Below are 17008 nucleotides of genomic sequence, written 5' to 3' on the forward strand. Positions count from 1 at the left end.
TAGCGTTAACTGAAACAAAAATGAAAATGAATCTTTGCCACGCTCGAGTAATCACAACTCCAAACACAGATAAACTGCTAACATTCACAACCATATTAATACAGGAAATCTGATACACAGTTAACACAACAAAACAACCACTATCTTGAAGTGCATAGGACACAGAGTGTTGACCATATCCCCATTCAGTGACTGTGATGACAAGTCTGCTGCCAGACAACCACAGGCTCCATGAGGAGCAGACAAAACCCAGTAGGCAAAACCTAGACCACCTGCAAAATCTCAATGACAAGAAACCCCAATTAAGGGATGTTACAATGCAGCCTGACTACAAAGCAAATATCACCAAGCAAAGCAAACCCATAGGCCATTAAATGAACACAAGGCCTCAGAAATTCATGGCACACTCACAGGTTCATAGGTAGGTACTAGGCTATCGGCCCAAGGCTCTAAGTAAGCCTAGCCAACAAGGTTCCCTGACTTTCGCCACCCAAGAAAGTTATTTTCCTATGCCCTTGTCGAGCAGAGCCACAGAAGTGATCCCTGGGGTGAATTTCCTATTTTCCATCAACTCATCAAGATTTTTCTTGAACAGTGCTAATGAGGAACTCTGCTTGACATAGATTTGTAGTTTGTTCCAGAATATGGGAAGTCTATGCAAGAGGACTCTATCCCGCCAGCATGTTCTGTTTATTGTGATGACAAGGTTTAGGTCCCTAGTATGTGTTGCTTAGAGGGATTGGGATTTCTTTAGGTGTAGCATGTCCAACAGCTCTGGGTTTGACATAGCTTTGTATGTTAGGCAGAGATCACTTCTGAGTAGGTGAAATGCTATGGAGTAAAGTTGGAGCTTTTTGAGATGGTTAGCATAGGGCATCTGCTTGAGTCTGGTAATCCTCTTTGTGAGGTACAGCTGGGGCCTACCCAGCTGTTGCTGATGTCTTATGAGGTACATTCCAAAAGGGGTGTTGTACTCTATAATTTGTATAATGAGTGCCGAGTATAGGGGGACAATGACCTATTTTTTCCTGGATGAGAACCCTTCTGTGATGAGGTGTGCCACATAGAAGGATTTCCTGACTACTGCGTCAATGTGATCATCAAAGGAGAGACTACTGTCCAAGTGAATCTCAAGGTCTCTTATCACACATTCGACATTAAGTAGACTTCCACCTCTGTGGTAGTTCATGGGAACAGAGTTTTTACCAAAGGGGGTGACAATGCACTTTTTGGCATTGAGCTTGAGGCCATGGCTCTGACACCAGGCATCTGTCTCAGTGAGGCCCTTCTGTTGAATGTCCATGTCGTTTGAGGACTCGACTATGGCTCCTAATTTGCAGTTATCTGTGAATCTCATTAGCCAGAGACCTTCTGTGTTAGCCTGTGCTTTAGAGAAGTAGATACCAAACAGGAGAGGACCCAGGACTGAACACTGTGTTACTCCACTTGTCACTGGTTTGAAGTCAGATGTGGAGTCTGCAACATTTACAGTGTGGGTCCGGTCAGTGAGCCAGTTGGCAATGTATCTTGTGATGTAAGGGTCTATACCTAGTTTAGTCAGTTTATCTATAATTCCAGAATGGGGGATGGTGTCGAAGGCCTTGGAGAGGTCAAGATAGGCTGTGAGAACCACCTTACCCTTGTCTGTGGCTTTGTTGACTGCCTCAAAGAAGTCAATCAGGTTCAAGAGGCCTGATCTGCCTTTCACAGACACAAAATGGGTGGGTGTCCAGAGTTTGGAGGTTACTAATGTATTTGTTTATGAGTTCCATGATGATAAGTTCCATGGCCTTGCAGACCAGGCTCATCAGACTGATAGGGCGATAGTTCCCAGGGTCTGTGGTGGCTCCCCCTTTGTGGAGTGGAATAAATGTTGCTGTGCACCATTCAGTGGGCATGAAACCTGACATGAGACTATGATTGAACATAGTGCTTAGGTAGGGAGCCAGTTCGTTCTGAAGTTCATGTAAAACGCAGCCTGGGATGCTGTCTGGTCCCATGGATGTTGCATTCTTGGCTTTAGAGAATGCAGTTTTTACCTGCATAGTTGTGATTACAGGGGCTTTGCATTCTTCCAGTATAGATATGGGCCTTTTAGAGAAGAGAGGGGGGTAAAGTTAGCACTGAACCTATCTGCCAGGATGTTGGCAATATCAGGTGGTTCTGTAATTTTCATGCCATTGTGCTGTAACTCAGAGCAGATCTGGATGTTGCCATTGGGATTCTTGACATAGCTATAGAATGCTTTGTGGTTGTCCTTAGAATCATTGGTGATTTTGTTTTCATAGCTAGCTTTGAAGGATTTTATGAGGAATCTCAACTTCTTACTGAGGCTGACCAGGGAAGTCCTCCACTCATGGGATTTTACTCTATTTTGCAACAGTTTCTTCCTTCTGTTGTAGAGTTTGTTTATGGCAGGGGACCACCAGATTGGCTTCCTTTATTTGAAGGATAGCATCTTGTTCTGTTAGGGATAGCATGATCCATGCACTCGTGTAAGTGCTTAGAGTGCATATGTGTAGGATTCAGCAGTTGTAGCTGTATTCCCCTACTGTGTGGGTGTCATGAAGTTTGCCATTTCTGTCTTGAGAAGCATGAAGTTGGCTTTGGAGAAATTCTTTACAGTGGTTTCCTTAATGGGGGTAGGGATGGGATGTGGATATCTATGGTGATTAGCTTGTGGTCGGATCTGATCAACAAGGAGTTGACTTCAGGTGTGGAACACCGGTCACTCATGTTGGTAATGATTAGGTCTAAGATATTGTTGCCCCTGGTGGGGGTGTGAATATGTTGATCCAGGGCATTAGAGGTTATGAATTCCAGAAAGTGTTGCATGAAGGAGTAGGTACATGAGTTGTTTTTGCAGTTAATCATGGGGTAGTTGAAATTGCCTATTATTAGGGTGTTTGGTTGAACCCTAATATTTTCCAGTATATCAAACAAAGAGGACTGGGAATCCTGGGGCATGGTGGGGGATCTGTAGCAAGCTACAATTTGGATTCCAGTTTTGCCCAGAGTTAGTTGCACTTGGATAATCTCAGATGCATTATGTTGGGCAACTAGCCTGGAGGTGTGGATATCCTTAATGAATATGGACACACCTCTGCCTTTGGTGTTCCAGTCATCGTTAGATGGCTGAAGGGTGTGGTATGAGTTATAGCCTGGTAATGCAGGGGTGCTCTCTGCAGCCTTGAACCAGGTCTCAGTCACTGCACAGATATCGATGTTCTCCATTTTAAGGACTTCCTAGAGTGAGTCCATTTTGAGGTTTAGACTTCTAGCATTGAGTAGCATTACCCTCAGTTTTTGTTTGACTGTACCTGTTATGATGGGGAATTTGACATTAAAACCTTGCCTAAAAAAGCACAATAGAGGCAGCAAGAGCCTTAGCCAGTATCCAGATTCCCAGCGCCGACAGGTGCAGGTCATCTCTGGTAAAGCATCGTGGTCTGTTGACCATGTCATCCCAGGCAGACAGACAATGGATCCCCTTAGAATGACACCAGAAGCTTAGCCAATTGTTGAAGTCAATCATTTTGTCCTTGTACTGCGGTATCATTCTGGGCGATGACAGGATGCTACTCAGGGCTAGGGTCATACCTGCCTGGGCTACAAGATTGGAGAGCTCTTCCATGTCTCTTTTCATGTAGTCCATGGAGGTACATCTCAGGTCATTCACACCAACATGGAGAATTACAGAGTCATATTTGTCCTTGTTGTGGAGTGACCCTAGTGCATGGGTTATGTGGCGGATCCTGGCACCTGACAGGCAGTTGACAATAACCTTCTTGTTTAGCCTGGTGAGTGGGACATCAGTGTGCCTGACTACAGAGTCACCTTTGACTAGTGTGTTGGGTACATTTTTTGCTTTATGGGCAGGGGTTGAGTAGCACACTGAGTCTGTGGGCTATGGGTCATAAGGGTTGTGTTGGGGGGTGGAGGTTGCTTGCGTTTCTGCTTTGAATGCCTCTGTTTCTTGGGATGATTATTATTGAGAGCCTCCACAAATGTTTTTGTGTTTCTATGTGTGAATTTTGGTGGTGTAAGTTTAGTGGGACTATGTGATGAGTGTCATGTGGTGCAAGTGTTTACCTTCTCCTCTTGACTGTCAAGTTCAGTCTTGGTTGGAGAGAGCTTTGCCTTCAGTTTGGCTAGATAAGTGCAACTCTCACAGGTTGTAGTGTTGAGTGGTAAGAGGAGATGGTTGCCTGTGTACATGAGGCAATTGCTACATTGCCCCAAGATGCCCAGATTCATCAGGTAGACAGGAGAGAACACAGGCAGCTGTCCATTGGATATGCCCGAATAAAAACTATTTTCTACTAGAGAAGTGAGGAAAGTAAGTACAAGTGCTGTTTTTCTCTAAGCAAGTGAGGAAGGTAAGTGCCATTTCCTCTAGATAATGAGGAAGGTTGAGCGCTGTAGTGATTTGTAGCTTATTTAGTGCTTACAACAAATTCTGAGGAAGTGCTTAGCGCAAATAAGCAAATGCAAGTGCTAAAACTAAGAAACTGGCTCATTCTAAGGGAAAATCTGAAAAGCAGACTTTATGGGGCCGGGAATAGTTTAAGCTTAGCTAAGCGGTGCTGCGAGAAGTGCAAACTCACGCAAAAATGTGCAAACATGGGATTTTAACTCAGAAAGTTGAAAGGGATAGAAATCAGCCCAAAATGGGCAATAAGGCTAATTTCAGAGCTGGAAACCACTCCTCTTGTGTCAGATAGGCTGCTCAGTGCTTACCACTCTCACTGATAAGCACAAAGACCACCCACTAACACAAGTCTGGATAACTCAGAAACACAAACTAAAGTCCGGAAACCAGCAAATCTGAGATACGGACTATTCTACTATAGTAGAGGGTGGGAACTGAGCAGTAAAGATAGTATTTTTTTTGTTGTGAAATTAAACAGAAAACGCAACTTAAACACTAAATATGCACAGAAAAGGCTTGCCTACAGTAGTAAATGCAGTTTAAATTATTAACTTTAAGTTGAAAATCAAAGTGCACATACAGTAAACCTATTTCACAGTAAAATGCAGCAAAAATAACAACAGAATCCCAGCAAAAATGGCTTTTAAAATGCGAAAAGAAAAACAGTCAAGAAAAAGGCACTAAGATACTTAGAATCAGCAAAAAAGTCTCTCCTTCTCATTTCTGCTGCTGTAGTAGTCTGCAGGGTGCCCAAATTGGATCCACTAGCTAAAACAAGCGCAAACCCATGCAAACCAGGGTTTTTAACTCAGAAAGTTGAAAGGGCTAAAAATCAGCCCAAAACGGCCAATAAGGTTAATTTCAGAGATGGAAAACAATCCTCTTGGGACGATTAGGCTGCTCATTGCTTATTCTCTCACTGATAAGCAGAATGACTTCCCACTATCACAACCAAGTCTGGACAACTCAGAAACACAAACTGAAGTCGTGAAACCAGCAAATCTGGGATCTGGACTATTTTGGTATAGGAGATGATAGGAAATGAAAAGTACAGATAGTATTTTTTGTTCTTTTTTTAGTGAAATTGATCATAAAAAACAATTTAAACGGTAAATATGCATAGAAAAGGCTGAAACTCTTGAGTGTGATGCCTACAGTAGTAAATGCAGTTTACATTATTAACTTTAAATTGATAATCAAAGTGTACACACAGTAAAATGATTTCACAGTAAAATGCAGCATAAATAACAACCGAACCATAGTAAAAACAGCTTTTAAATTGTGATAAGCAAAAACAGTCAATAAAAAACCACTAGGATACTTAGAATCAGCAAAAAGTCTCTCCTTCTCATTTCTGGATTAAGCACTTGGGCTTCAGACCAGTTGTTTTACATTAGGAAGGTTTGTGGCATGCACTGTGGTGGCAGGACAGGTAGCTTTCATCCTTCTAAGTTGGGAACTGCTGATTGAGAGCCCAGTGTCTGTTATTCTTAAAGTGTATTAGTTCTGGTTTAGGCACTTGGGCTTCAGGCCAGTTATTTTACATTAAGGTTTGTGGTCTGCACTCTTGTGGGAGAAGAGGCTGGACTCTGCCCTTCTGAGCTGTGAATTTCTGGTTAAAGGTTTATAGTGCCTGAATATTTGAACTGTATCTTACTGAAATTGGTACACCTTGTTTGCTGTAGCATAGACTAGATCCAGGCCTGCTGAATCTAGCTTTGTTTATATGCTTCTTGTTTGTTTGCTTGTTATTTCCCTGGAATGCTAATTCCACCTAATACGTGACTTCTCAGCTTCTGTGGATCACTAGTGATATCTGCATAGCTTACTGTACTTATTTCCTTGTTTCACTTGAAAGAAAGTTACTGTTTGTCGTTTTTGCATTTAAGTTACCTGTAACACATTGCACTTAAGTTACCTAGCACTTGCTCACTAAAGCAATTATATAAGTCAGCACTAAAAATTAAAAGCACTACACCCTCACTCCCCAGTGGCCCTGGTTTTCAATTATTAAGGAATTCCCAATATTATTCTAGCATGTCCAAAGGTCAGTTGTCAATCTCCTCTCCGGTCCAGCTGGTGAATCTGGGAATCTTGAGGGAATGTTACAACTGCCTCATGTACACAGACAACCCTCTCCTCCTCCCAACAAATTCCAACACATGTGAGAGATGCAACCATATAGCCAAACTGGAGGCTAAGCTTTCTCAACTCAGTACTGGCATAACCAGTCAGGAGGAGAAGGAAACCACACTCACTACAATTCCAGTCTCACATAGACCTACCACGACAGCAAACCAAACACATAATCACACAAAAACATACTCGGAGGCTCTAAATAAAGATCTGCCGAAACAGCAGAGACCTCCAACACATATCTCAGAAAGCCAGTGTGCCAAACAGTCACAGCCCTTAAGACTAAACAACACACCTGATACACTTGTAATAGGTGACTCTATCGTCAGGCACACTGACGTCCCACTCACCAGGCTGAACAAGGAGAGGGTCACGGTGAGCAGCCTGTCGGGTGCTAGGATCCGGCACATAACACAAGCACTCAGGTAACTCCAAGGCAAGTACAAATATGACTCAGTCATTGTCCATGCTGGTGTGAATGACCTGAGATGTACCTCCCTGGACTACATGAAAAGAGACATAAAGGAGCTCTCTGAGCATGTAGCCCAGGCCGGTATGACCCTGACCTTGAGTAGCATCTTACCCTCACCAAGAATGATGCCACAATATGAAGACAAGATGATCAATTTCAACAATTGGCTTAAGTACTGGTGTCATTCAAAGGGGATCCAATGCCTGTCATCTTGGGATGATATGCTCGACAAGCTACGATGCTTCGCTAGGGATGGCTTGCACCTGTCACCCCTGGGCTTTCGGATATTGGCAAAGGCTCATGCTACCCCCATAGTTCCTTTTTTAGGCAAGGCTCAAAAGACAAACCCACCTCCATTGGTATCACAAGGTTTAAGAAACTAAGAGTAATGCTACTCAACGCCAGAAGTCTAAACCTCAAGATGCACGCACTCGAAACTCTCCTTAGCATGGAGAACATTGATATCTGTGCAGTAACAGAAACCTGGTTCAGGGCTCCCGAGAGCACCCTAGCACTACCAGGTTATATCTCATACCATGCTTTTCGGCCCCAAAACTTGGACCGAACCACAAAAGGAGGGGGAGTATCGATATTCATCAAAGATACCCACACCTCCAGGTTGGTGGCAAAGCACGAAGCATCAGAGACTACCCATGTGCAACTAACAGTAGGTAAAACTGCCTTCCAGTTTATAGCCTGCTACAGACCACCCTCCCAAACCCAGGAACCCCACTCGGCCTTCCTGAGAACACTGGAAAATATGAAGGTCTCTCCAAACACCATTATATTGGGCGACTTCAACTACATAAACATAGACTGGGAGCATTACTCTAGCTCCAACAACCTAGCCCAAAAGTTCCTAGAATTTATAAACTCAAATGCTATGGAACAACTTGTTACCAATCCCACAAGAGGGGAAAACATACTGGACCTGATCATCACCAACATGGGGACTCTATGCTCCAGACCAGAAGTGTATCCCTCACTGGTAAGATCAGACCATAAACTAATCTCACTGGATATTCACATCCCGACCCCACCCCCTGCCCAGAAAACCACAGTGAAAAACTTCTCTACAGCAAATTTCACACTCCACAAAACTGAGGTGGAATCCTTCAAAGCCCCGGCCTGTGGAAAATACGCCCAGACCGCAGAATCCTTTATAAATGCATTCTATGAACACCTTCAGGAATGCATGGATCATCGATCCCAAATAAAACCAAGACCCAATCCTCCAAAGGCAGGCGTCCTGTCTGGTGGACCCCAGCCATAAACAAACTATACAATAGAAGGCGGAAGCTACTAAATGATAGAGCAAAATCCCAAAAGGGAAGGCATCACTAATCAGTATTAGCAAAAACTACGGGCACACATAAAATTGTCTAAGGCCAGCTTGAGAGAAAAATTGCACAGGACACTAAGGATAATCACAAGGCTTTTTAGTTATGTTAGGAACCTGGGTGGTAATTCCCAGATATGCTCAGAATTAGTCCAAAATGACAAAAATACACCAAACCCACAGACATTGCCAACATCCTAACTGACAGGTTCAGCAAACTTCTCCCCTCCCACCAAAAGGGCAAATATCTATCCCAGCAGAGTGCTGCCCCTGACATCTCAGATGCTCAGGTAAGAGCCGCCCTCTCCAAAGCTAAAACATAGCATCAATGGGACCAGACGGTGTCCCGGGCTGCGTCCTACATGAACTTCAAGAAGAGCTAAACCCAAACATAAAACTACTGTTCAATCTCAGCCTTACTACAGGATATGTGCCCAAAGAGTGGCGTACAGCAACAGTGGTCCCTCTCCATAAAGGTGGTGCCTCAACGGATCCTGGAAACTATCGCCCCAAAAGCCTGACTAGCTTGGTCTGCAAAGCTATGGAAAGGATCATCATGGACCTCATAAATAAAGATATTGGGGACCTACAAACACTGGATCCTACCCAGTTCGGCTTTGTTAAGGGCAGATCCTGCCTCTTAAACCTGGTTGATTTCTTTGAAACAGTCACCAAAGCCATTGACGAGGGGAAGGTGGTCCACACAGCCTACCTGGACCTCGCAAAAGCCTTCGATACAATACCCCACTCGGGCATTATAAATAAGCCTACCAACTTAAATATAAACCCCTATGTCACTAGATGGATTGCAAACTGGCTCAAGGACAGAACCCACATGGTTAGAATTGCTGGAGCCATGTCAGACTCCAAACCAGTTACAAGTGGTGTCCCACAAGGCTCAGTCCTGGGACCTCTCTTGTTCGGCATATATTTCTCGGAGGTACAGGCCAACACGGAAGGACTGTGGCTGATCAAGTTCACAGATGACTGCAAACTGGGCACCATAATTGACTCTACAGCCGACACAAGCATCCTCCAAAAGGGCCTCATAGAAACAGACAACTGGTGCCAGAGCCATGGCCTCAAGCTAAATGCCAAAAAGTGTATAGTCATCCCCTTTGGCAAAAACAAAGTGCCCACAAATTACCACATAGGTGGTAATCCATTAAGTACAGAAGAAGTAATTAGGGACCTGGGGACCCAAGTTGATAGAAATCTCTCATTTGACAACCACATGGCCAAAGTGGTTAGAAAAACATTTTATATAGCCCACCTAATCATGAAGGGATTCACATCTAGATCAGGGGAGGTCATCGTGCCTCTTTACTCATCCCTCATCAGGCCCATAATTGAGTACAATGCCCCTTTTGGGATGTACCTTACCAGACACCTGCAGCAACTCTAAAGACTCCAAAAGTACCTCACCAAGAGGATCAAAGGGCTCAAACAGATGCCATATGCTGCCCGGTTAAAGAAACTCCAGCTCTACTCAATGGCATACCGCCTGTTCAGAGGCGATCTGTGCCTGACGTATAAAGCCATATCCAACTCGGAATTAATGGACATGCTGCACTTCAGAAAATCCAAATCCCATTGAGCTACGTGCTCGAGAGACTTGAACCTCAGCACTGAAATAAATAGGACATGCTGGAGGGACAGTTTCATAACCCAGAGGCTCCCTTCACTCTGGAATAAAATCCCAGTCCAGGTTAGGCAGAGTCCCTCATTGACTCTCTTCAAGAGGAATCTTGATGAGTGGATGGGATATCGTAGGTTTACCCAGGGTATCACTTCTGTGTCACTGTTAGACAGAGGCACAGTATACTAACCTCAAAAAAGGGCATAGCAAAATAAATTTAAAATGGGTGGCGAAAGCCAAACACATTCTGGCTAGGCTTATAAATGCCCTAGGGCAGATAGCCTAGTACGAACCTATGATGCTGTAGTAGTCTGCATGATGCCCAAACAGGATCTACAGAGATAAAACAAATGCAAATCTGTGCGAACACAGGTTTTTAACTCAGAAGGTTAAAAGTGAAAGAAATCATCCCAAAACACACAATAAGGTTAATTTCAGAGCTGGAAATCACTACTCTTCCAACAAATTGGCTGCTCAATGCTTACCACTCTCATTGATAACCAGAAAGACTGCCCACTTGCACAACAAGGTCTGGACAACTCAGAAACACAAACTAAAGTCCTGAAACCAGCAAATCTGGGATCCTGACTATTCTACTATAGGAGAGGGCAGGAAGCGAGTAGTACAGATACAATTTTTTTTTTTTTTTGTGATATTAAACATAAAGAGCAAATTAAGCAGTAAATAAGCACAAAAAGGTTGTCACACTTGACTGTGATGCCTACAGTAGTAAATGCTGTTTAAATTATTAACTTTAAGTTGAAAATCAAAGTGCACACACACTAAAATGAGTTCACAGTAAAATGCAGCAGAAATAACAACAGAACCACAGTAAAAACCGCTTTAAAAGTGCAATAAGCAAAAACAGTCAAGAAAAAGCCACTAAGATACTTAGAATCAGCAAAAAGTCTCTCCTTCTCGTTTCTGGTACTGTAGTAGTCTGCAGGATGCCCAAACAGGATCCAGTGAGCTAAAACAAGTGCAAACTCACGCAAATATGGGGTTTTAACTCAGAAAGTTGAAGGGAATAGAAATCAACCCAAAACGGCCAATAAGGTTAATTTCAGAGCTGGAAACAACTCCTCTTGTGACAGATAGACTGCTCAATGCTTACCACTCTCACTGATAAGCAGAAAGACTTCCAACTACCACAACAAGTTTGGACAACTCAGAAACACAAACTAAAGTCCTGAACCAGCAAATCTGGGATATGGACTATTCTAGTATAGGAAAGGGTGGGAAACGAGCAGTACAGACAGTATTTTTTTGTTTGTTTTTTTTTTTTCTTTTTTGTGAAATTAAATAGAAAGTGGTGAAGGTAAACACTTGCACCACACCACACTCATCACATAGAATCACTAAATCTACACAACCAAAATCCACACATAGAAACACAAAAACATTCACGGAGGCTCTCAGTAATAATCTGCTCAAGCAACAGAGACCTCCAAAGCAGAAATGCAAGCAACTTCCACCCCCCAACACACCCTGAAATGACAGATAGCCCGCAGACTCAGTGTGCCACTCAACCACAGCCAATAAGGCAAAACAATGTATCCAACACACTAGTCATAGTTGACTCTATAGTCAGGCACACTGATGTCCCACTCACCAGGCTAAACAAGGAGAAGGTTACTGTCAGCTGCCTGTCGGGTGCCAGGATCCGCCACATAACCCACACACTCAGGTCACTCCACAACAAGTACAAATATGACTCTGTCATTGTCCATGTTGGTGTGAATGACCTGAGACGTACCTCCCTGGACTACATGAAAAGAGACATGGAAGAGATCTTCAATCTTGTAGCTCAGGCAGGTATGACCCTAGCCCTGAGTAGCATTCTGCCATCACCCAGAATGATACCACAATACAAGGACAAAATGACTGACTTCAACAATTGGCTAAGCTTCTGGTATCATTCTAATGGGATCCAGTATCTGTCTGCCTGGAATGACATAGTCGATAGACCACGATGCTTTGCCAGAGATGGCCTGCACCTGTCACCCCTAGGATTCCGGATACTGGCTAAGGTTCTTGCTGCCCCTATAGTGCCTTTTTTAGGCAAGGTTCAAATGACAAATTCTCCACCGTAACAGGAACAGGCAAGCAAAAACTGAGGGTGATGCTACTCAATGCTAGAAGTCTAAATCTCAAAATGCACTCACTCAAGGCACTCTTTAAAATGGAGAACATCGATATGTGTGCAGTGACTGAGACCTGGTTCAAGGCTCCAGAGACCACCCCTGCACTACCAGGCTATAACTCACACCACACTTTTCGGCCATGAAACCTGGACCGGAACACCAATGGCAGAGGTGTGTCCATATTCATTAAGGATATCCACACCTCCAGGCTAGTTGCTCAGTATAATGCAGCCGAGGTTATCCAAGTGCAACAAACTCTGGGAAAAACTGCAATCCAAATTGTAGCTTGCTACAGATCCCCCACCATGCTCCAGGATTCCCACTCCTTCTTACTGGAAAATATTAGGGTTCAACCAAAAACCCTAACAGTGGGCGATTTCAACTACCCCACCATTAACTGGGAAAACTACTCATGTACCAACTCCTTTGCTAAACGCTTTTTGGAATTCATAAACTCCTATGCTCTAGATCAACTTATCCACACCCCCACCAGGGGCAACAATATCCGAGATCTAGTCATTACCAGCAAGAGTGACTGGTGTTCCACACCTGAAATCAACACCTCATTGGTCCGATCCGACCATAAGCTAATTACCCTAGATATCCACACCCTCCCCCACCCCCATTAAGGAAACCACAGTAAAAAAATTTCTCCAAAGCCAACTTTATGCTTCTTAAGACAGAAGTGGTGAGCTTCATTACACCCATGGAGATGGACAATACAGTTACAACTACTGAATCCTACATAATTGCACTTTTTAAGCACTTACATGAGTGCATGAATCGTGCTATCCCAAACAGAACCAAGATGCTATCCTCCAAAAAAAGGAAAACAATCTGGTGGTCCCTTGCCATAAACAAACTGTACAACAGATGGAATAAACTGTTGCAAAAGAGAGTAAAATACCATGAGTGGAGGAACTCCCTGGTCAGCCTCAGTAAGAAGCTGCGATCCCTGATAAAATCCTGCAAAGCTAGTTACGAAAACAAAATTGCCACTGATTCTAAAGACAGCCACAAAGCATTCTATAGCTATGTCAAGAATCTCAATGGCAACACTCATCTGCTCTGAGTTACAGCACAATGGCACTAAATATACAGACCCAACTGGTATTCCCAACATCCTGGCAGATAGGTTCAGTGCTAACTTTACCCCCCTCACCCCCTAAAGAGCCCATCTCTATGCCAGAAGAATGCAAAGTTCCTGTAATCACGGCTGCACAGGTAAAAAACACACTCTCCAAAGCCAAGAACCATGGGACTAGACAACATCCCAGGCTGCGTTCTACACTAACTACAGAATGAACTGGCACCCCACCTAAGTACCATACTCAGTCATAGACTCCCCTCAGGCTTTGTGCCTGCTGAATGGTGCACAGCAACGGTTATCCCACTCCACAAGGGGGTAGCCACCATGGACCCCAGGAACTACCACCCCATTAGCCTGACGAGCCTGGTCTGCAAAGCCATGGAATGTATCATCATGGAACTTATAAACAAAAACATTGGTAACCTCCAAACTCTGGACGCCACCCATGTTGGGTTTGTAAAAGGCAGATAATGTCTCCTAAACCTGACAGACTTCTTAGAAGCAGTCACCAAAGCCGTAGACAAAGGTAAGGTGGTTCACACAGCCTAACTAGATCTCGCCAAGGCTTTCAACACAATCCGGCACTCTGGAATTATAGATAAATTCACTAAACTAGGTATAAATCCCTATGTCACAAGATTTGTTGCCAACTGGCTCACTGACAGAACCCACACTGTGAAAGTAGCAGACTCCAAATCCGACTTCAGACCAGTAACAAGTGGAGCACCACAGGGTTCAGTCCTGGGCCCTGTCCTGTTTGTTATCTACTTCTCTGAAGTACAGGCTAACACAGAAGGTCTTTGGCTAATGAAGTTTGCAGATGACTGCAAACTAGGAGCCATAATCAAAACTCCTAATGATGTAGACATCCTACAAAAGGGCCTCACTGAGCCAGATGCCTGGTGTCAAAGCCATTGCCTCATGCTCAATGCCAAAAAGTGCATTGTCATCCCCTTTGGTAAAAACTCTGTACCCATGAACTACAATATAGGTGGTAGTATGTTTAACACCGAAAGTGTGATAAGAGACCTTGGGACACAGGTGGACAGTAGTCTCTCCTTTGATAATCACATCGCGACAGTAGTCAGGAAATCCTTCTATATGGCACCTTATCACAAAAGGTTTCTCGTCCAGAAAAAAATAGGTCATTGTTCCTTTCTACTCATCACTCATTAGACCCATTATAGAGTACAATGCTCCTTTTGGTATGTACCTCACAAGACATCTACAACAACTGGAAAGGCCACAGAAATACCTCACAAAGAGGATTACCGGCCTCAAACAGATGCCCTACAAAGACCGTCTCAAAAAACTCCAGCATTACTCTATCGCATATTGCCTACTCAGAGGTGATCTCTGCCTAACATACAAAGCAATGTCAAACCCAGAGCTGTTGGACATGCTCCACTTAAAAAAGTCCCAATCCCTCCAAGCTACATGCTCTAGGGACCTAAACCTTGTCAACACAATAAATACAACATGCCAGAGGGATAGATTCCTGTCCCAGAGACTTCCCATACTCTGGAACAAACTATCTATCGATATCAAGCAAAGCTCCTCATTAGTACTCTTTAAGAAAAATTTTGATGATTGGATGGGAAATGGGAAATTCACCCCGGGGATCACTTCTGTGGCTCTGCTCGACAGTGGCACAGGAAAATAATTTTCTTGGGTGGCAAAAGCCAGGGTACCTTTTTGGCTGGGCTTGTATAGGCCCTAGGGCAGAGCCACTCCTCTTGCAACAGATAGGCAGCTCAGTGCTTACCACTCTCATTGATAAGCAGAAATGCTTCGCACTACTACAAGGTCTGGACAACTCAGAAACACAAACTAAAGTCCTGAAATCAGCAAATCTGGGATCCTGACTATTCTGCTATAGCAGAGGGCAGGAAGCGAGCAGAAAAGATAGGGGTTTTTTTGTGTTGTTTTTTTTTTTTTTTTTTTTTGTAAAATTAAACAGAAAAAGCAATTTAAAAAGTAAATATGCAAAGAAAAAGCTGTCACACTTAAGTGTGATGCCTACAGTTGTAAACACAGTTTAAATTATTACCTTTAAGTTGAAAATCAAAGTGCACACACAGTAAAACAATTTCACAGCAAAATGCAGCAGAAATAACAACAGAACCACAGTAAAAATGGCTTTTCAAGTGCGATAAGCAAAGACAGTCAAGAAAAAGCCACTAAGATACTTACAATCGGCAAAAAAATTCTCTCCATCTCGTTTCTGGTGCTGTAGTAGTTTGCAGGATGCCCAAACAGGATCTGCTAGCTAAAACAAGTGCAAACCAATTCAAACACAGGTTTTTAACTCAGAAAGTTAAAAGGGATAGAAATCAGCCCAAAATGGACAATAAGGTTAATTTCAGAGCTGGAGACCAATCTTTTGTGACAGGCTGCTCAATGTTTACCACTCTCACTGATAAGAAGAAACACTTACCACTACCACACCAAGTTCTGGACAACTCAGAAACACAAACTAAAGTCCTGAAACCAGCAGATCTGGGATCTGGACTATTCTAGTATAGGAGAGGGCAGGAAATGAAAAGAACGGATCATATTTTTTGGGGGTTTTTTTTGTTTGTTTTTTTGTGAAATTAAGCAGAAGAAGCTATCACACTTGAGTGTGATGCCTATAGTAGAAAATACCTTTTAAATTATTAACTTTAAGTTGAAAATCAAAGTGCACACACAGTAAACGATTTCACAGTAAATTGGAGCAGAAATAATAACAGAACCACAGGAAAAATGGCTTTTAAAGTGCAATATGCAAAAACAGTCAAGAAAAAGCCAATAAGATACTAGACTGATACTATTAGAATCAGCAAAAAGTCTCTTCTTCTCATTTTTGGTGCTGTAGTAGTCTGCAGGATGACCAAACAGGATCTGCCAAGCACAAACCCATGCAAACACAGGTTTTTAATGCAGAAAGTTGAAAGAAATAGAAATCCATGCAAAACAGCAAATATGGTTAATTTTAGAGCTTAGAACTACTCCTCTTGCATCAGACAGGCTGCCCAATGCTTAGGCCTCTCAATGATAAGTGGAAAGACTTCTCACTACCAAACTAAGATCTGGACAACTCTGAAACACAAACTAAAGTCCTTAAACAAGCAAATCTGGGATCTGGACTATTCTAGTATATGAGAGGGCGTGAAAGGAACAGTAGCGATAGTATTTTTTTTGGGGGGGGGTTGTGAAATTAAACAGAAAAAGCAATTTAAACAGTAAATATGCACAGAAAAAGGCTATCACAATTGAGTGTGATGCCTATAGTAGTAAATGCAGTTTAAATTATATACTTTAAGTTGAAAATCAATGTTCACACACAGCAAAATGTTTTCACAATAAAATGCAGCAAAAATAACAACAGATCCTCAGTAAAAATGTCTTTTAAAGTACAATAAGCAAAAACAGTCAAGAAAAAGCCACTAAGATTCTTAGGGCCGGATTCACAAAGGCTTGCACGGAGTCTAAGAGTAGAGTAAGACTCGAGACAGCCAATATGTCTGCCGAGCGATCCAGGAACAGCAGGCAGGGGTGTGCATGAGAGCTCCTAAAACGACACTTGCACGGACAGTGTTAGGTTATACAAATTACCTCATTTGCTGCTATGCAAATTAGGTAAATTTGCGATCCAGAAAACACTAACCTGTCCGAGTAAGAGTAGTGTTATTTGCAGAAATGTACTCCGTTGGTAACTGAGTACCGTTCTGCAAATAGCAAAACAGAGCTATGACAGCTCCAAATAAAGGATGC

The sequence above is a fragment of the Protopterus annectens genome, chromosome 6.part0, assembly GCF_019279795.1.
Source record: "Protopterus annectens isolate FY-2018-M chromosome 6.part0, PAN1.0, whole genome shotgun sequence".
NCBI lineage: Eukaryota > Metazoa > Chordata > Ceratodontiformes > Protopteridae > Protopterus > Protopterus annectens.